The sequence below is a fragment of the Colossoma macropomum genome, unplaced genomic scaffold, assembly GCF_904425465.1.
Source record: "Colossoma macropomum unplaced genomic scaffold, Colossoma_macropomum, whole genome shotgun sequence".
In the NCBI taxonomy this organism is placed as follows: Eukaryota; Metazoa; Chordata; class Actinopteri; order Characiformes; family Serrasalmidae; genus Colossoma; species Colossoma macropomum.
The window spans coordinates 1,288,683-1,308,344 of NW_023494807.1; the positions used below are offsets into that span (position 1 = coordinate 1,288,683).

Genomic DNA, 19,662 nt, shown 5'->3' on the forward strand with positions numbered 1-19,662 from the left:
GTATTTTTGAGAAGATTGAGCATAACGTGCAGAACATTCGTGTGAAATTGCTCCGCCTGGCTGTAGATTTGGGCCCAATCCCATTTCTTCTTTTTACCCCTTCCTCTTGTTTTCGAGTGTCACCCTAACCCCTTGGAACGGAGTTACAAGGGGTAGTGGTTGGAAGCTTGCCCTACGAAATGGGACAAAAAAACCAAAACAAACATTGCTTGATTAACGGCTGCTATCGCTGCTCTGTAGGCGATCCGGCCCGTCTTCAGTGATAGCAGAGAAGGGAAAAGTTCAGCTGCTGGGCTTTAGTTACATTTAGGGCATCATATGCTTTCAAAGAGGAGGTATAAGACAAATATTTATTATTGCCCACCACTGATTCTTCAGTGATATGACGCTGAAGTCAGCTATTCACAGCAGAGTCCAGCTTCTTGTTTGAATTTTCTCGTTCCACCTTAAATGAAGCAGCAGTTACATTCTGGCGCTTCAGGCGTCAGAACTGCCGGACTATTTAAGGTGGAACGGAAAGTTCGCTGGGTAGCTAGCTACCGAGACATTAGCTTCCTATTAGCGATTTTTTATGCTTGTTATAAAGATAACAACCATAATACATTGAAACGACATTAAACTAAGATAAAACTGTGGTTTTCGTGATTTTTTAACGGAGAAAATTCTCACATTTGTGGGTTTCTTTGGTCTCTTGTTCTCCATCTTGACGGTTTTTCTTTTTTTCTCATAACTCTCTGTTTGGAGTCTCTGAAAAACCTCTGTTTGGAGGGTCATGTAGCCCCAGCACTTCACCCTACCCCTCTGTCTCAACAAGAATTGGGACACCCTACCCCTAGACGTGAACACGGAAAACAGAGGGCTAAGGGCTCAGTGGTCGGGGCGAGGGGTGAAATGGGATTGGGCCTTGGTGTAGACCCGTGGTGTGGTGCCTTTTTAATGATGATTAGCCAGCCAGCCAAGTAAAATCATGAAGTTGTATCAGCAGTAGAGTTACACAATAGAGTCGTTGTCAGGCCAAAGCCTGTCAAATCGAATGTCATGTTTTTGAAATGTTAAGCGATTTAAAGTCATTTTTCTGTGGTTTACATCTTTATATGGCCTTATTTTCAAATTTGCAGTGATTTCTGGGCAAATTCTGCTGCCCATGGGCAGTTGTATACGTGCATTTATTAAAGGATTTGCAAAGGATACAGAATCTGACTCCTCTTTGCATGCACGCACGTCACACAGGCAAATGGACGCTACCGATTACACTCGCAAATTTGGTTGTTCCTATGTTAATAACCAAAATCACGATTAAGATCTGTAACATCCATATCCCTGCGCGACACATGGGCATGCAAAGTTGAGTCGGATTCTGCCAGCGAGATGGAATCCGGCACTACATCAGCAAATACAGTATCCAAAGAGACAGAGCCATACCAGCTTACAAGGTGGAGTAATAATAGAGGATTTTATCACAGGAAGTTGTAAACTTTCAAGGCTAATTTGGCAAAGACTGACCAAAATTTTGGGCGTGAGGCTAACAGGACTGAAATGAGATGACTTTTAGCATTTAGAGAAGCTTTAAAACTCAGTGAGACAGAGATGACATCGATAAGGTTACAGCCTACGTCGCAATCCTTAATAAATAACAGTGGCAGCGATGATTTCCTTTGTTTTCTCAGTAGCCATGAGACCGTATCTCTTTCAGCCCTCGCCAACGAGTAAAAGCCAGTCTTGCTTGGTCTCTCTCTTTGTCTCTTGCTCACTTACTCCGGCGTCTTCTTCTTTGGTCTCTTCGCAGCCTCTGCTGTGATGTCCATGCTGGGAATACCAAGCTAGCTTCTTCTTATAGCCAGCTGAAGACCCATAGCTGTTAGTGTGTGATATGGTGCTGTAAAGTGTTGCACAGTTCTTGCGAGAGGTTTGGTGCCGTGCTATAGCAGGCATTCCAGGTCTGGAGTGGCAATGACAGAGACGCCGTTCTCACTATTGTAAGTCAGTGTAACCATCAAAACAATGTAGAAGCTGTTATTTTTAGGGTGAAACTGATACATAATGTTGCTTTAAATGTGTAACACTGACCTTAAATTTCACTGTTTTAAGGAGGTAAATACAACATGACCATTAAAGTTAGCACTCCCGTTACGTTAGGCGGCTAGCTTGTTTTTAACTTTAAGAAAGCATCCATGTTTTTCCCCACTTTGAATCTCAATCCTGCAAATGTCAATTATGAAATTCTGCAGTATTAAACTCTAAGCTGAAGGATTTGCTGTGCAACTGCAACATACAGAATAAAAGTATGTGTGAATGTCTTACAGACTTTTTAAAACGAGTGTTTGAGATAGAAATGCTATGAGTAGTATTACACCCAGGGTAGGAAAGTGATTATTCAGCACTGTTAGCTTGGCACCAACACAGTCCTGTGGTCTCCAACCTTGGTCCTGGAGATCTACCTTCCTGCAGAGTGTAGTTTCAGACACCGTTTGCCACACCTGCTCCAGCTAATCAATGTCTTACCGAGTCCCTGATTGGCTGGGTCAGATGTATAGGAGTTAAGTTTGGGGCAGGGCAGCTAATTGGATACAGGGTGAAACTAAACTCTGCAGGAAGGTAGCTGTCCTGGACCAGACCGCTGCATTAGTCACTAAAGGAAATTATCTTCAGCTAAGCTAGGATAATCGCTGACAAAGTCTCCTCATAAACCAAAGCCTTTTTTTTCCCACAATTAAAATTAGTTTGAAGTAAATATTCTGACATGAGGTATTTTGACAAAACTCTGATTTGCCAACGTTCCAACCTCACAACAGCACCTGTGAAACGACGCATTTGTGGGCGGAGCATTGATGGGTTAGTTGCTCTTGCAGTTGTGCCTGAATGTGATGAAACATAATCACTGACCCTCTAACTGTTTTGGCCCTTCAGCGAGTTCTTCAGAACGCGCGGCGTAGGCCCCATAATTCTCTGCAGTTGCGTCGACGGCCTTTAGACACACGCCGCTCAGACTCAGACACAGGCAAAGGACTGGACGACTGGAATTAGAGCGAAAACGCTGGGGGAGAACGTCCCGGAGCTGAGAACCACCCCAGTTCCTCCGGCCACGATTTGAGACTCGCTTGGGCTCTGTGAAAGCTGAAGCAAAGCAGTCGTTGGGAAAGGAAAAAAATAAAAAATAAAAAAATCTGCTGATCCAAGCCGTTCCCAGTCAAGTGCATGGGCGCCCCACTGCTGTGGGACGGACTGGGCTGGGCGGGGGGGTTGGGGATGGTTGAGAAGGGTATGGGAGGGTGGTCTTAACTGGATATGTTCGGAGATGCACTTTTAGTTGACGGAAGCGAACAGCTGCCTTACTATTTTACCATCTGACGTTGTCAAGGGGAGATGTGCAGTGCGATGCCAGTGTGTGTGTGTGTGCGTGTGTGTGTGTGTGTGTGTGTGTGTGTGCGTGTGTGTGTGTGTGTGCTTGGACACCAGAGAGTGTGTACCAGCGTCCACTCTTCGCTCAGATCAAAACACCATGCACATTAAAAAAAGGGTCACTTGCCAGTCTTATTGCGTTAGCCGTCTCTGAAGCCCTTGTCTAACACCTCTTGCTCACTTTGTTTTTAGGAGGTTGATCAATGCCATGCTTGCGTGTGGTACTAGTTTAACTTTGTCTTGATCATTTGTTTCTTTGTGTGTGTGTTTTTTATTTTTCTTTTTCTATATACTTTTATATCCATCCTTCAAATATGAAAAAACGTCAGGTTTTGTCCTCTAAAACAGTGTCAGTGGTGGGACAGCTTTCGAAGGCGATATTTTGTGCTACCATGTTTAGACTTATTCATTGTGCTAATATAAGATACAAGCATTTATGATTGGCTCACATAAAAACTAGGGACGCACCGATCCGACAGTTCAATTTAACATCTGTTTATTTTAATTGAAGAGCTTATTCCAAAACATGACATATCTATTTTACGAAGGATTTTTAAAAATGATGCGCACTGGACAAGTATTTCAAGGTTTTTCTATTTTTCCCCAGTAATTTTGGGCTGCGAAGTCTGTCACTGTAAACATCTGACTGTCAGCTTATTATCTCAAAATTGCTCAAAAATCTAACAGTATTTCAGTTCGTAAGTCTACATTGGTAAAAAGTGTGAAATAGTTATTTGCTAAAGAAGTTGGTGTGAAGCACCAGGACTTTTATTGTGATGCACTGTGTCACACTTTAAGAGGGGCTTTTATTTTGACACGCTATTGATGTGTATCAGGTTTTGGAATGACACTTCCATTTTAAAGCGACCGTGTCTAAGAAACAGGACTGATAATAAATTGATCACGTCTGGACGATACCCAGTCCATTTAATAAGGTCAGTATCGGTGCCAGTGTATCGGATCGGTGCATCGCTAATAAAAAAAAAAAAATCAACGTGTGAATTTTTCAAGAAACTTGAGTTATACAAATAGAATTGTATCATTGGGTTGAGTAGCAGTTCTTATAAAGTGCAGATATTGTAAAATATAGGATTTTATGCATGGTGTTTATTTATTTTTGTATTTATTTATTTCTTTTGAGGAATGATTGATTGTTGCACTGGATTTTGCACATGTAGTGGTCAGAGACTGTGCTGGTTTAGACCTTTTAACCCCTACTCTCACCGGACGCGTACACACAACACCCCGAGCGGTTGAATGCATTCAGGTTGAGCCACTGGGTCTGCAGGTTGAATGTAGACAGATGCCTTAAAGGACTTTTATTTTTTAAAAAAAGTGTTATAGTTTACCTCAGAAAATTAGTGATTTTTTTTTTTTTTCAATTTTGTCTTAATTTAATTGGAGATTTTATTGAAATCTGATATTATTCTGTAGTATATTTATTTGTCTGGTGGTGCATGAAGAAGTGGTTTTACTTTAGATTAAGCTCTATGTGGCAGTTTTGTGCCAGTATTTGAACTAAATAATATATAAATGCATATATTTTATATACATAGTATGAATATATATATTTAGTTGTTCTATACCTAAATTATATTGCGCATCTTTTTTCATTTTTTGGCGGGTTAATTTGATCATCTTGTGTGCATGGTACATTTTGAAGTTGGTTACTGCTTTAGGCTCGTTATTGAGAGACGTCGCGTGAGTGTGTGTGCGTGTGATGGACGGGCAGATCTCCGGGTTTCGGAGCAGTAACGGGGCGACTGTTTTTGCAGAGGTTTGGTCAGACTGCGAGAGCATGTGAGATGGAGGGAAGGAAGGAGGAGCGTCAGATGGGAAAAGTTGAACCATCTTCAAACAATGTTTTTTTTTGTTTTGTTTTTTGTTTTTAGGGGTTTTGAACTGAGGAAGTTGTTAATTTTTTTGTTTTGTTGTTCTTTTTTTTTTAGGATAGGGGAGTGTCCCCTTTGCATCATATTTATATAAAGTGGCTATGTAAATGGCTGTATTTTTTTTTTCTTTTACGTTTTTATTCCATCCTAAATTGAAGCCAAAAAAAAAGTTCTAAAATAAGAGCCCCCTATTGGTCTGACTTGCACCAGTGAAGAATATCTGTGCTATTTTTAAGCATTTATACAAAGTTCAGCTAAATTTGTCTGTATTTTTCTAAAAACATAAAACTTATTTCAGTAAACTTATGTTTTGATGGGAAAAAGTATATGATTGTATTGCATTTGATAGTATTGGGTATTGAGTCGATTTGATATTTTCAGAATTGAATCTTAATGTTTTCATTTTGGTATTGACTGTCCCTCAAACCTTTAATTGTTTAAGTTATAAGTTATAATAAAAAAATAATGACTTTACAATTTTCATGTATGCATCTTCAATGCTTGGTCCCCTAACATTGCCATTCACTTTCCCACATTACTGAAGAAGGAAGGACCGAATTAAAGAGTAAAGCGTAGGATTTGGGTGGGAGTTCCCCATGCTATAGAGCTATAGAGCAGCTCATGGCCCCTATAGTTACAGTGCAGTTTATTTTAGACACCCCCCACCCCACCCGCCCCTCGACCACAGTGTGAAAACTGGCGCTTGTCTGGGGGACAGCAGTGGTGATCCTCAGACAAATATAGTTACCGACAGCTGCTGCTGGACCAAAGCGGCCGTCTGCTCCCTCTCTGTCTTCCTTTCTATTTCTCTCTCTCCCTCTTTCTTCCCATGTTGTTCTTTCTTTCTCTTTCTGTCTTTCTTCTCTCTCAGTATCCCTTCATCTGATGTCCTCTGTGTGTATCTCTCCCTCTGTCTCTTTCTTGCCCTACGCTTCTGTCCCCCTGTTTCTCTCCCTCTTTCTCTTCCACGCTGTCTCTGTCCTTGCCTCTGTCTCTCTCTCTCTCTCTCTCTCTCTCTCTGGAATGGAAGGTCATACTGCACCTGCTTTTCTGCGCTCTTTCTGCATGTGAACATGGGCTGCGCTGACGTTACTGTAGAAAGAAGCCAGAGCGAATTACCGCTGCTTCCAGGCCTGTGCCTGAGCTGAATCTTGGTGAAAAATGCTAGCATTGCTAATCACGAAAGGAAGCTAGTTGGGGCCAGCTAGCATTACACAAATCAGGCTCACTGGCTTCCTCTTGTCACTGATTCACATCCATGTTAGTATTTTTAGGTGGTGTGTTTCTTCAGAGATTTTATTTGGTGCAGAATTACACTTGCAGTTTTCCCCCTTACCCTGAATGTAGTTACTCAGCCAAGACATCCTGCAGTCTGGCTTCCAGAGCAGGGGCATCACCTGGCCTGGGCTTCCAGGGCTATAGCCCCAAATATGTTTCAACCAGCCCCAAACCAACACTTGTTTTATTCAGGGGCACATTTAACCGCCCCTCAAACTCTGCTATTAAGAATGCAGCTAGACTATAACATTACTAGAGAGACTGCAAGAGAGACAGTGTGCAAGCACACACAATTTTGGGGAAAAAGGGCAAATCTACTTCATTAAAAAAACAATTATTGGAAAACAAACCCAGCTGGATTCCCATGTTTTGCACGAAAAATCACATACACACACTCGTAATACTGGCGACCTGTCCAGTGTGTTCCCTGTCAGTGAGTGCTGGGATAGGCTCCAGCATGAATGAATGAATATACACCCTCAATGAATTATATCTACACTCATTGTCCATTTTATCAGCTCCACTGACCATATAGGAGCACTCTGTAGTTCTACGGTTACAGACTGTAGTCCATCTGTTTCTCTGCATACTTTGTTACCCTGTTCTTCAATGGTCAGGACCCCCAAAGAACAGGTATTATTTGGGTGGTGGGTCATTCTTCGCACTGCAGTGACACTGGCGTGGTGGTGGCGTGTTAGTGTGTGTTGCGCTGGTACGAGTGGATCAGACACAGCAGTGCTGCTGGAGTTTTTAAGCCCTGTGTTTCTTTTAAGTGCAGTATTTAACATTCTTTAACATAAAACAAGAAGGTAAAGAGCTGAAAACTGCGACAAATGCAGTCCATTAATAAAGCAACATTAAACTTCTATAAGATCAAAACTCGGATAATCCTAAGGCTGAACCTCAGGCGGCTCACTGCTCCCTATATAGTGCACTGTGTAAGTTATGAAATTTTACACCCAAATATTGGTCTTTATGTCCAGTATGAATTGTGCACACACGTCTGAATCCAAAGTGGTTCTCTGTTAGACTCACTGTGCTCTGTTCAGATGGAGTAGTCGTTATTTTAAGACCTACGTGCTGCACTTTATAGGGAGAAGGGAGTCTTTTAAGATTCGGCCTAAAACGGTTGGCTGAGTGGATTTATTGGGTTCTGCTGGAGAACAACGTTGGCGTTCAACTGTTTCTGCTGTAAAATGTGAACTTGCTACGCCTTGACAATGAACTATAATGGCTTTTGTGACCAAATATATTTAGGCTTCTGAATTAGTGTTAGAATAACTCACAACAGTCAGCTTGTTTTTTTAAGGATCTTGCAAATGAACTCTTTACATAAATAATCGACTTCAATTGAATCTAATCAATTGACTCGATTCAGTTCGATTGAATCTAATCAATTGATTCGATTCAGTTCGATTGAATCTAATCAATTGTTTCTCTGTTAGTAGACATTAGGGAGCAGATGTGTTGGAGATGGTTGATGTAGAGAGGAAATGTGAAGAGGTCTTTAATATCGGGGGAACATCTGTTTTCTATTGCAAGCAGTGTTTTCAGGCATCTTTTCTCTTGGTTTTTTATCATTTTGGTTTTTATAATTTTGTACGTAAAGATACATCATCATATAGACATGATGTCTATATCTTCACATTAAATTAAAAAGGTTTCAAAAATCTTATGAAGGATACCCCAAAACATTCCTACAGTCAACTGGGCTGAGCCCGGGATCTTTACATGCCCAGCGAACGCCTTCGGTCAAACATTTTGCTTCTTTAGTTTTGCCCTGAGGCTATGATGCTAATGTAAGTAGCAAACAATGGAAGCTGCCAGCTATTACCATAAAAGCACACAGATTTTAGTAGTAGTTTGAGTTGAAAGCCGTTTTGGTGATGTATTTTTATAGACACCATTTCGGTGACTATTGCGTCGCAGTGTTTGTTAGCAGTGTTAGCCTCGGCACTCCAGTTCTACCTCAGAGAAGCAAAATTTGGAATCTAAACATGTCTCTGCCCATTGGTCTTCGTCAAAGCATTCCTTTAAGCCTGAAGTTTGTCTGTACTCATTTCCTATTTTTGGAAAAGATCACACCCAGTCAGAAACATATAAAGCAAGTCTACCTTAAATTACTTAACAAATCTACATGGTGTGTGTGTGTGTGTGTGTGTGTGTGTCAGTTTAGTCGTGAGTGTACCAGTGTTCCCAGGGTCCTGCGTTCCCAGCTCTTTATATGACACATCATACTTCAGTATGGTTCATTTTACAGGGAGATTCATTTGAAAGAGGCCCCGAATATTCTGTAATAACTCTCTCTAGGACGAAGCGATCTGAACCAAACAATGTGCAATGAGCTCCTCAGTATATGGAGCTTCGAACAAGCCGATCATCCTAATAGGAGTTACAACAGAATATCCGGGGCCTCCCTGTGGAGAACCTCCCTGTAGAAACATACATGTGTTCAAGATCTGCAAGAGTGAACTGTAAGTGTAGAAAAAAAAAAGGTTTTTAATGTCATGATTAGAGTCCTGTGGTCACCAAAGGTCATACAGGAAACAACCAGGAGTGAATTTTTTCAAGAATGTATTTGCACTCGGCTTTGCTGTCCTCAGGGAGCTAATTAGCTAGCTAAGCAAACTTTGTAATGCAAATCTCTGAGAAGTCAAAGTGTAGAATTCATAACCTTTTTGAATAATCGTTGTGTTTGTGCTGGCCTATTAACCCTTAGCTTACCAACTAGCAAGGTAGCAGAATAAAGTAACAAACATCCATCAACAGATACATATAACAAAAGTTTAATAGCTCGGCCAATAATAGTTTGGACATAGCAAACCGAACATCATATTTTGAAAATATTATGTAATGAACTAAATAAATGTTACATCAAACAGGGCCAAGTTCTGCTTTTGTTGACATGATCCCTCCCTGCTTCAAGGAGTGAGTCGACCTAATACACTAAAGGGACGGCACATAAGATGGCATTTCCCCAAGAGGAGATGATGAGGGCGTGTTAAAACAGTATTTCAAAGGAGAGTAGATCAAAGATTTCAATGATTCAAAGATTCTGTGATTAGCATGAATGCTAATATTGTGAAGTTGAAATTAAGTCATGAATTGGCTAATCTAATCACCGAATAGATTCTCTCTCTTGTTCATTGAAATATTCAATCGGAATATGTTTTAACAAGAGAATCTCTTCGGAAGCGGCATTTCTGTCAACTAGATTTAAAATCGGATATTATCCACTGAACTTGAACATATCAGAATATGTGTGTAAATACATCAGAGAATTAGTGTCACTAGAACCTGAACCTGAATAATGATACTTGAAAAAAATGCATAATTTGATGTTCTGGACTAGTTTCACTGCAAATTTTAGATATTTGAAAATTCCGAGTCTGAATTTTCTTCTTTAAAATTCAGATCTTGAAAAGTACAGGTTATAAAAAATTTAGGTAAAAAAAATGAGCTCTTAAAAAGTTTAGGCTAAAAAAAATCCAGGTAGTAAAAAATTCAGGTGTAAAAATAAAAACAGATCTACAAAATCCTGGTACAAAGAGTAGCCTGGAGTTTTTTTCCCTGAAATTCCTCAACCTGAATTTTTCACTGTCATTCCAGTATGAGGTGCTGCATTTTGTAGTTTGTACAAGTTCTTTGAACGAGAATTTTGTAGATCTTTTTTAAAACTTGACTTGCTTACTAAATAAGTATTACCTAAATTTTTTGAACCTGAACCGTTTTTTGACCTGAATTTTTCAAGACCCAAAGTTTAAAGACTTAGTATATTCAAAAATGTAAAATTCACAGTGAGAAAATTTAAGATTATGCATGCATTATTTCAAGCATTATGAATTTAGGTTCAAGTTCTAGTGACACTGATTTAGCTCCATATATGGACATTAAGCTTATTTCCTAGAGAATTTCAATGAGGGAACATAGGGCCTTAGGAATATAGAGACACTGCAATTAGCAAATAAAGGACCCTGGGAAAATAGGAGGCTGAGAACATAATGCACTGGAAACATAGGGCCCAGGGAATATTGGACCATGGGCAAAATAGGGCCCTGTTAACAAAGGACCCTAGAAACATAGAACCCTGAGAACGTATGGATGACCTCAGATAGGCTTTGGGTTTACATGATGTAAGTCTCTGGGTTGTTAACTTACATTACTTGTTAGCAACATCAGCCTCGTAGCTCTAATGCAAAACTAATGAAGCAAACCTCGGACACCAAACCTGTCCTGGTGGATTCAGTAGGGCATGGCGAGAGTTGTGTAAATTAGATTTTTTTTGCTGAAATGTTCCTTTAAGAGCAGAAGTGGGAGAATGCATATTCATAGAAGACACAGGACATGAGGAGTGCTGAGTCATACACACTGTGCCAAGAGACGCTACACAGCAGGTTCGCCTTCTCCAGAAACACACTGACTTCCCACTCTCTGACCGCAAGCCGTCTGAACACACAAGCCTGAGCAGGAACAAGGATATTAAACAAAGGTGTGTCTACAAAAGAGATGATGATGTTATATTCCTTAGAATAGCTAGCATGCAGCAAAATAATGAGACAACTTTCCAGCTTCAACAGTATTTATATCACTCCTCCCTCTATTGCACACCACACACACTTGCCCACACACTCTCGCACGGTGCAGTGAGGACAAGAATTATGACAGCTGTAGTGTGTGGCTCAAATTGCTTTGGCTGGACAATGGCCTTTCTGACACAAGACAATTAACATTAGTGGCTTAGTATTACAGGCAGCAGATCTCACAGATCCAACAAAAAAATGACTTATTCTTTTACCATTTTTCATTTAATAACCTCGAGACTTATTATTTGGTCAGCTAATCTGTATGTTATGTAGTTTTGTGAATGAGGAATTGGTTAAGATGTTAATGCTAATATCCTTCCTCCAGGTCTGAGCTGGTTTTCTTCGTTTATCAAGGAAATGCTGCTCCGGTGCTCAACAAAAATGTTCGGACGTTGTACCTCCAAACATTTCTCGGTTCTCTGAATTATTGGGACGTTAAGGAGGACATTAAACACTGTGTCCACTCACTGTCCACTCTATTAGACACTCCAACCTCGTTGGTCCACCTTGTAGATGTAAAATCAGAGACGATAGCTCATCTGCTGCTGCACAGTTTGTGTTGGTCATCCTCTAGTCCTTCATCAGGGGTCACAGGACGCTGCCCACAGGACGCTGTTGACTGTCTGATCCACTCGTACCAGTGCAACTCTCGCTAACACGCCACTACTGCAACAGTGTCACTGCAGTGCTGAGAATGATCCACTATTGGCTGCCCTTCACCTGGGAAAAATGCCCTCTAGGGTGCCCCTTCATGCAGGTTGTGCTCTCTAAAGCAAGAGAACTGGATAACGTCTTAATGACTGCCCTTCTAGCAGAGAAAGCGTGATGCAGTGCCCTGTAAGGTGCCCTTACCATGGTCTAACTTGACATTTCCTATGGGTGCCCTTAAGAAGTTATGGGTGCTGTAATGAAGTGCCTTCTATGCCACCCCAACATGACAGTGACCCAAAGAGTGCCCTTTCCAGTAGAAAACGGGATGCAGTGCTGTTTAGGGAACTCCTACAGGTAAGAAAACATGATGAAGTGCCGAATTAGCTGCTTCTCTGATGAAGAACTGAACCTCCTGTGGATAAAGTGTGAAGCAGTGCTGTAAAGGGTGAGTGAAAATGTGGGGAACTTTCCTAAATGATGCCCCTCCAGTAAAGAAGCTGTGATGTGGTTCTATAGGTGCCCTCAGAATAGGATAAACTTGACGTTCCCTACAGGTGTCTTGTCAAGTGCCCTCTTAGACACCCTTCCAAGTGAGAAAGGCCAGTGAAGGAAATGAGATTCAGTCTCCCACAGTCTCCCTACAACGTGCCCTACAGGACAGGCTATCTCAAAGTGGGTGCCGTGACGACAGTCTTTGGGTGCTGCCAAATACTTTGATAAGATTTTGAATTACTTCTCAAACCCTGCTTACATTCAAAAGACGCTGTATGGCTGCCAACAAATCTTTTCTGGATTTCTGCAAGGGGCCTATAAGTTAGGCTAATATCCGGGTAGCGTTTTGATACAGTGTCATCTGCACTGCCTGTTTTCCATGTACCCATTAGATTAGGGTAGATTATGTTAGGTTAACTGTATTTTAGAGCAAAAGGCAAATAAATTGTTGTCAACAATGACACAGTAGAGTTTAAAATACTCATTACCGTTGTTAAAAACTTACAGTTTTCAGTTTTGGCCAAACTCCCTGTAGAATGTTCAGATGTCAGAGGAGGTTTAATACAGTCTGAGCTGTAACTCCGACATCTTACCACAGTGTGTGAGGGAGGATACAGCACGCTTCATGTATGTACACTGAAAGTGCTCATATAGATAGCTGTATCACATCGTTTCAGCCTAGATGCCTAGATCGGAAGTGTAAAAATTCTTCCTTAAGGGGGTTATTTTTGTTTATTTTGCACCAAATGCCCATAGGACTTTAAAGTTTGGTATGAATTGCTTTTTTAATTAACTTAAGAGAACTGTTTAATCATGCAAAGGGTTCTTTGAGTGTTCATGATGCTAAATAGAACCATTTTCCGTACTAAAACCTTTGAAGAACCTTCTTAAAGTGTGTATAATTGGTCTAAATCTGTCTTTTTGTGACGCATGCAATTGTTCAGTGTTCTGAAAGTGCTGACCAGCCCATTATAGACTCAGAAATGTGATGCAAGTCTTAATATCGCCCGAACTTAGCAAACAGTGTCATCAACTTGCTGTCAATGGAAGTTGTAACTGAGTTGATGCCGTAGACCTATTGCTGGCCCATAAAAAGGCTCTCCTGCACAAATGGCCAGATGGACTGAGGGACACCGCTGCAGTTTGCAAAATATTTCGCTGGGAAGAGTCAAGGTCGAGCCGCATCGGTTACGGAGAATCCACGGTATGCGAACGAGAGACAGCGTCAAACCTCAAACATCTCGGACTTCACACACAGCCTCACGTTTCACAGGACCTCCCTTTATTGCTTTTTTCGTACTGTCGAAAACACTCCCACCGGCTGAGACACAGGAATGGCTCTCGGAGGGGGGTCGGAGGCCCTGTATAGTCTCTTCTCATTCAGTCTTTCAGTGAGCATTAGCGTTGGACCCACTGTACATACTGTGTTCTGAAGTAAAGGAAAGACAGAGTGGCAGCGCGTTGTATTTGTGGAGGCCTACAGGCTCATCTGTTAGAAATACATGCTACATTCATAGAATATGATGCTGTAATCTGGTTCATTCTAGCTTCATTGGACGTTTCAATCTTCATGAATGACTTTAAAGTAATGTCTACGTCCCAAATGCTAACGTTGCTAACAGTGGATGAAAATGTATAACCCGCAGTTAGCATTAAGGGCTAGCTTCCATTCATAATTAGCCATGTTAGCATGTTGGGTCGAGCTATTGCTTTAAATGGTAATTTTTCAGTAAAATTATTAAGATGTATTTAAAGACATTCAGCGTGATTTGATGTCAAACGTACCAATGAAACCAGACGTCCGAAGCATTTAATGCCCCTAAAAGCTGCCTCACGTAAAGTATATGCAAAAATGAGTATGAATAAGCTGCCTGAAGTTTGAGACATAGTTTTACACTAGTTTTGATATAAAGTGTATTTCTTAATATATTTAGGGTTAAGAGGTACATGTAGTGTGTTGTAAAGCAAAATAGTCCCCAAAGAAAACTTATTTTTTTCAGATTCATTGTAGTTTATTAACATTACATGTAAAAACTTGTTTTGGATAGTAAATAAAATGGCTCTATCTGTGATGTACTTACAGCGACCCCTGGTTCCTATCACCACCACTGTAAAGATACCCCTAAGTGTCTCCTCACTGAACCACTTCACATGAAAACCTTCTGAACGACATCGTTTATATCTCAACTACTGGGATATGGAGAAATATTGAAAACCTGTTGTTCAGTTATTATTATTGAGGCTCATTAGTCAGTAATCACTATCATTTTTTTCTACCCTGCAGCTAGTATGTAAATTATCTACTGAGCTACTGCAATCTAGGCAGAAATGCCCTGGTCAGGAGTTATCAGGAAGCTTCTGTGTGGAAGTGGACAGAAGATGCAGCTGTCCAAGTCCTTAAAGTCAACTCCACCATCTGCTCCTCTACACACTTCACGTCATTTTTATTTTCCAGTTTCTCTCTCCTTTGCTCTTGGTACTTCGTGGATGGGCTGCTTTACATGGACGCTCCTTAATTAACCCTGTTCTCTTACGCCCCCCTCCCCACCATTAGAACTAGACTGATAGGCCCCGTGGGTCAGAGCTGTGAGGTCGAGGCGTCCGAAAACACCTGCTGCCACTCATCAGGCCTGCAGCGCTGCGGCCTGTGCCAGAACAGCCCGTGACACCCCACCCCTGCGTCTCTGCTGCCCCAGGAAATGCACAACACACAGGGAGGCGCTCAGCCAATGAGGTTGTAACATCATGATACATGATACATAATATGATTTGTAAAGTTGGTGAAAAAGTTGGAAGCAGCAGCACAACATCAGCAACACCTTTAAAGGTATGAAAAACTAAAATGAACATAAACTATTTAAAGGGGAAGTTCATCCTTTTTTTCAAAATTTTAAGTTAAATTATGATAAGCGCAGTAATTCCAAGGGGGTTTGCTAAAATAGCTAGTGGTGGCTATTGGAACCAGACGTCCTAATGAGTTTAATGCCTGTAAAAGCTCCCTCAGTGAAATTTATTGCATGAAGTGGTTATGAATACGATGCCTGATACCTGAGACATTGTTTTACGATAGTTTTGGGATAAAATTTTAGCTTAAAATGAATCATTTAAAAAGACCTACATGAAGTGCAATGTGAGGAAAGGTATTTTCTCAGTTTTACCACTATTTTACCACCATTAATATTTTAATATAACCTCAGAAGACGTGTTTACTGGACACAGGTTCACTGGTCAATTTTAATTTTTTAACAGTAAATACAAAGACTGAATTTGCATTGTGGGCATCGCAACTCCTGGTTCCTGTCACCACCATTGTAAGGAAAATCCACATTTCTCTACACATCAAACCACTCTCAATGACTTTGTTTACAGCAACTGAGCTACACAGAAAAATTGAATGGAATTCTGCTTTAAGAATGACCAGGGCGAATTATCAACCAACTGGAAAAAGTGAATTAATAAACTAGAATGGACAATGGGCTGCGATCCAATTAGCTACTTGTTACCATGCAGTTCACTGCATGTTGTTTTTCATTACCTTAGGTCTTAGTACTTTATAGACAGGCTAGGTTACATGGCTCCTTAACTTACCTTGTTTTCTTATACACAATAGTTTTCCTCACTCCAGACTTACATGTTACATATTTATTATTTACATATGACAGACAAATGGTTCAAAAGGAAGAGAGGAGTTTGAATAAACCAGCACTGTACTTGGGCAAACTGTCTCCTGGTAAGTATTTTAAACATCTTTTTGGCATGGTGCATCTTGTGTATAACAATTCCTGAAAGTCTCGCTTAAAAAAAAATATATATTTTCTTTTACATAAAAAAATAAATAAAATAAGATTGTTCAAGTTTAGTTCATTTTTACAACATACAGTATGATTGTTATAATGAAAAAAGGGGAATTTATTAAAGTGTTGTCCAGAAGTAACAATACTATGGATTTAGCAAGTGAAGTGTCACATATTTGATCTGAATATACTGCAGTTACTCTTCATTTATCTTTCAAATGTATTGTTTATATATATAATTGTTTTTTTTTGTTTATTAAGGAAGTCTGAATTATTTTTATGTATGCAATATTTGTGACTAGAAGCCTATTCCAGTCAGTACTGTTATGTAGCAGTCAGCATACTGTCTGTTTTTACCAGTGTTGCCTGTTCTGACGTGATACTTTTAATGTTTTAATGTGATTTTAACTGTCAAAATCAAAATCACTGAACAATGTTGCATCATAATGGCACAGTTTCACTGAAAATAATATAAAACAAATTCTATCCTTACTCAGTTTTTTTTCCAAATGTTAAAATTAAAAAGTCCTGTTTTCTATATGACACTATCATTTCTGTCTACTGTCCTAAAAGGAATCTTGGAAAAGTCAACCAAACTTTGTTTAAACATTGCTCTCATGATGGTGCAATGGAGAGTTGAGCTTTAAAAAAATAATAAAGCTTAAAAATGATAAGCATGGGTGTTATATGTTATAGCAATACAATATTAAACTGTACAATACAGACTGGAGTGGGAAACACTGACTTTATTTATAGGGGAGAGGTTAACCCGCTGAGAGCACAGGGTCCATTGTACTGCGACCCTGTAAGACATATAAAAAAATGCAAATTATAGAGTAAAATGTAAAAGAATATTTTATTTGACTGAAGAAAAATGTATAACAATGAAGAATTTTTAAATAAATGAGACATATTAATAATAAAACATCCAACACAAACAAAATGGAACTGAAATAAAATTATGAAAAACAAAGCAATCCAGTATTTAAAAGTAGTTTAGTTTGACTATAATTTGATCTATCGTGGAGCTGCATTCATAAACATCACCATCCACAATCGATAAAGCAGCTGCTTGACCACCTTCCTTTCAACTTCAAAAAGAACAACAAACTCTATTTTTATCTAACACACACAATAAAATGAATTCTAGTTTCTATTATGAATTGTTATGAATTATAGCGTCTATTTTCTGATGACTGTTTAGAGGAAAGAGGAGAAAAAATCCAAGACAAAAATCTTTACAGCTTATTTATGTCTGTGTATTGAATTATATGAATCATGACTTTCACCTACTAAAACAATAATTCACAGTGATTAATCAGTATCTGTCAGACACTGACTCACAAATCACACGCTGCCTGTGAACGTGTAAAATCTCAGCATGGTGCTGGGCTTTCATTTCAACCTAATCTGTTACAGTCCAGAGCAACACTTCACTGAAAAGTGCTCAATAACACACAATGAGGACCATTTAGGTAGAATCAGTACTAGTTAGCTGATCCATACAGGCTTTTATTCATTCTTGGCCATGTTTAAGTGAGGTTTTCCTTAGCTTACAGATCCTCAGCGACGTCTTTTTTAGGGTGAAGATTATTAAAATTAGCCTCCATGCTTTGCAAAAGCTGCGGTTAGCAAAGCACGGCCTTCCCATTTCATACACAAATGGCTGAATGGCGACGCTAGCTGTCCTACAGCACTCCCAAATGGTGAAAAGGGTCGTCCCTGCCATTGTGTCTCACATGCACAATCATCTTTCCGTTCACAGATAATTCCCTTTCCAGGTCATCGGTAAAATACACTGTGGCAATAAACAGATATTCTCCCTAGAAATGAAAGAAACACAGCTGTTAAAGTTAGCTTAGCCGTGCCGTATGGTAGATGTCTCTCATTTATTCAGTAGGATTACAGTCTCCTCTGAAAGTTTTGGAACAGCGAGGTTGGTTCTTTTTGCTCTACACTGAAGACGTTTGGGTTTGAGATCAAAAGATGAATATGAGACCATCAGAGGTTCAGCTTTTAATCCTGATGTTTACGTCTAGATGAATTAACCCTTTCAGGCACAGTGGTCACTGTGAGAAACCACTTTGTTTTTTCTCATTTCTCAATTTGCATTAATGTTTAAATAGGGAACCTCTACATTTTCTGAAATGTTGTTCTCGGGACAGTTCAAAAAGTAGCACACAGGAAGTGATGTAAGAACTGTAGTTTTGCTGCAAAGCTGGGTTTGCATGGTTGTTGGAGGAGCCTGTCCAAAACTGCTTACCAGGTGATCCAGGTTGGTTGTGCATGTATGGTTGTAGTCTTTAATTGTAGATAACATGCTATAGAATGAGAATTTGCAAAATAACAATTAGAATAACTAATATATTCATTTTATAAGGCTAAAATGTGGTGGTTTTGCCTGGTGACCACTGTGAATGTAGGTGAATTAGATGGTCACATGGCTAAAAATTGGTGGTTTCCCAAAGTGACCACAGTGCATTTAGGACAAACACGTAATCACATGGAGAAATGGTGAAAGACATTGTGCCTATAGTAGAACATCGTGTTTATTTGTTTATTCAAAACTAGAGATAATTCACAGAGCTAATTTGATTTATATTGTATATCATAGTGCATCATGGAAAAACTAAAATGAGTGCTGAGGAGGTTGTAAGACTGTTGCTAGAAGCCATCCCATCAGATTCTTCATACAGTGAGAGTGAGGGCAGTCAAAAGGATTACGAGGGAGATCAGGGCAGTTATGGAATCCAGGGAAATAAAAACGACAGAGGTAGTGAAAGTGACCAGCGCAATGACTCAGTTGTGAATGTACACATTCTGTGAAGACTGGAGACTGTCAGCTGACAGAAGAGCAAGACAGTTCCCACACTAAAAACCATACATATCAAACAAATCTGAAGCTGCTCATCTCCCAGTGTAAAGGAAATCAAGACAATATCCCGAGTGCAGCACTAAGAAGGGTTTGCATTACACAAAATGGGTGTGCACTAGGGGTGGGAATCTTTAGGGACCTCACGATTCGATTCGATTACGATTCAGAGGGCTGGAATGCGATTATAAAACGATTATCGATGCATCTCAATGCATCTTTTTTCTCTATACAGGATTTCTATCTTCCTACTGTCTGAGGACTTGGTAGTTTTAAAGCAAAGTATTTGTAATGATCCATAATGTAAATGCATTATGGATCATTACAAATACTTTACTTTAAATATCTAAAATATCTTTTATTAATAAATTAAATGGAAGTGATGTGGCAAGTGAACTAGAAGGCTCTCATTCAGAGACGCTGCTGCCACTCATCTGTGATAAAATGCGCTGTTGCCCTGAAATAAGATCCAGTGGTAATGAGTGTCCACACAGCGCGTTACAGCCGTCCTTCCCGTTTTCTTTAGTCATTTTATAATTTCGGTTTTGGTCTCGTTGTACAGGGTAGGGGGGGTATTTTCGAGACTGGACGCTGAATCTCGGCTCCAAAGTGTGCAGCATAGCGCAAAATAGTAGGTCACACAGCCCCGAGGTCTGGCCTCACCAGTAGCGAACGAACAAACAGAGATTAAGACGAACATT

General features: G+C 39.9%; 1 protein-coding gene across 1 annotated transcript in view; it reads left to right on the plus strand.

Annotated features, from left to right (window-relative positions):
• jph1b (junctophilin 1b) overlaps positions 1-5,460 on the plus strand; it is a 49,625-nt gene extending 44,165 nt beyond the window's left edge. Inside the window, exon 6 of the mRNA XM_036556096.1 lies at positions 2,908-5,460. The gene's annotated coding sequence lies outside the window, so the exon portion shown is untranslated. The remainder of the gene's footprint in view (positions 1-2,907) is intronic.
• The last annotated feature ends 14,202 nt before the right edge of the window (positions 5,461-19,662 follow it).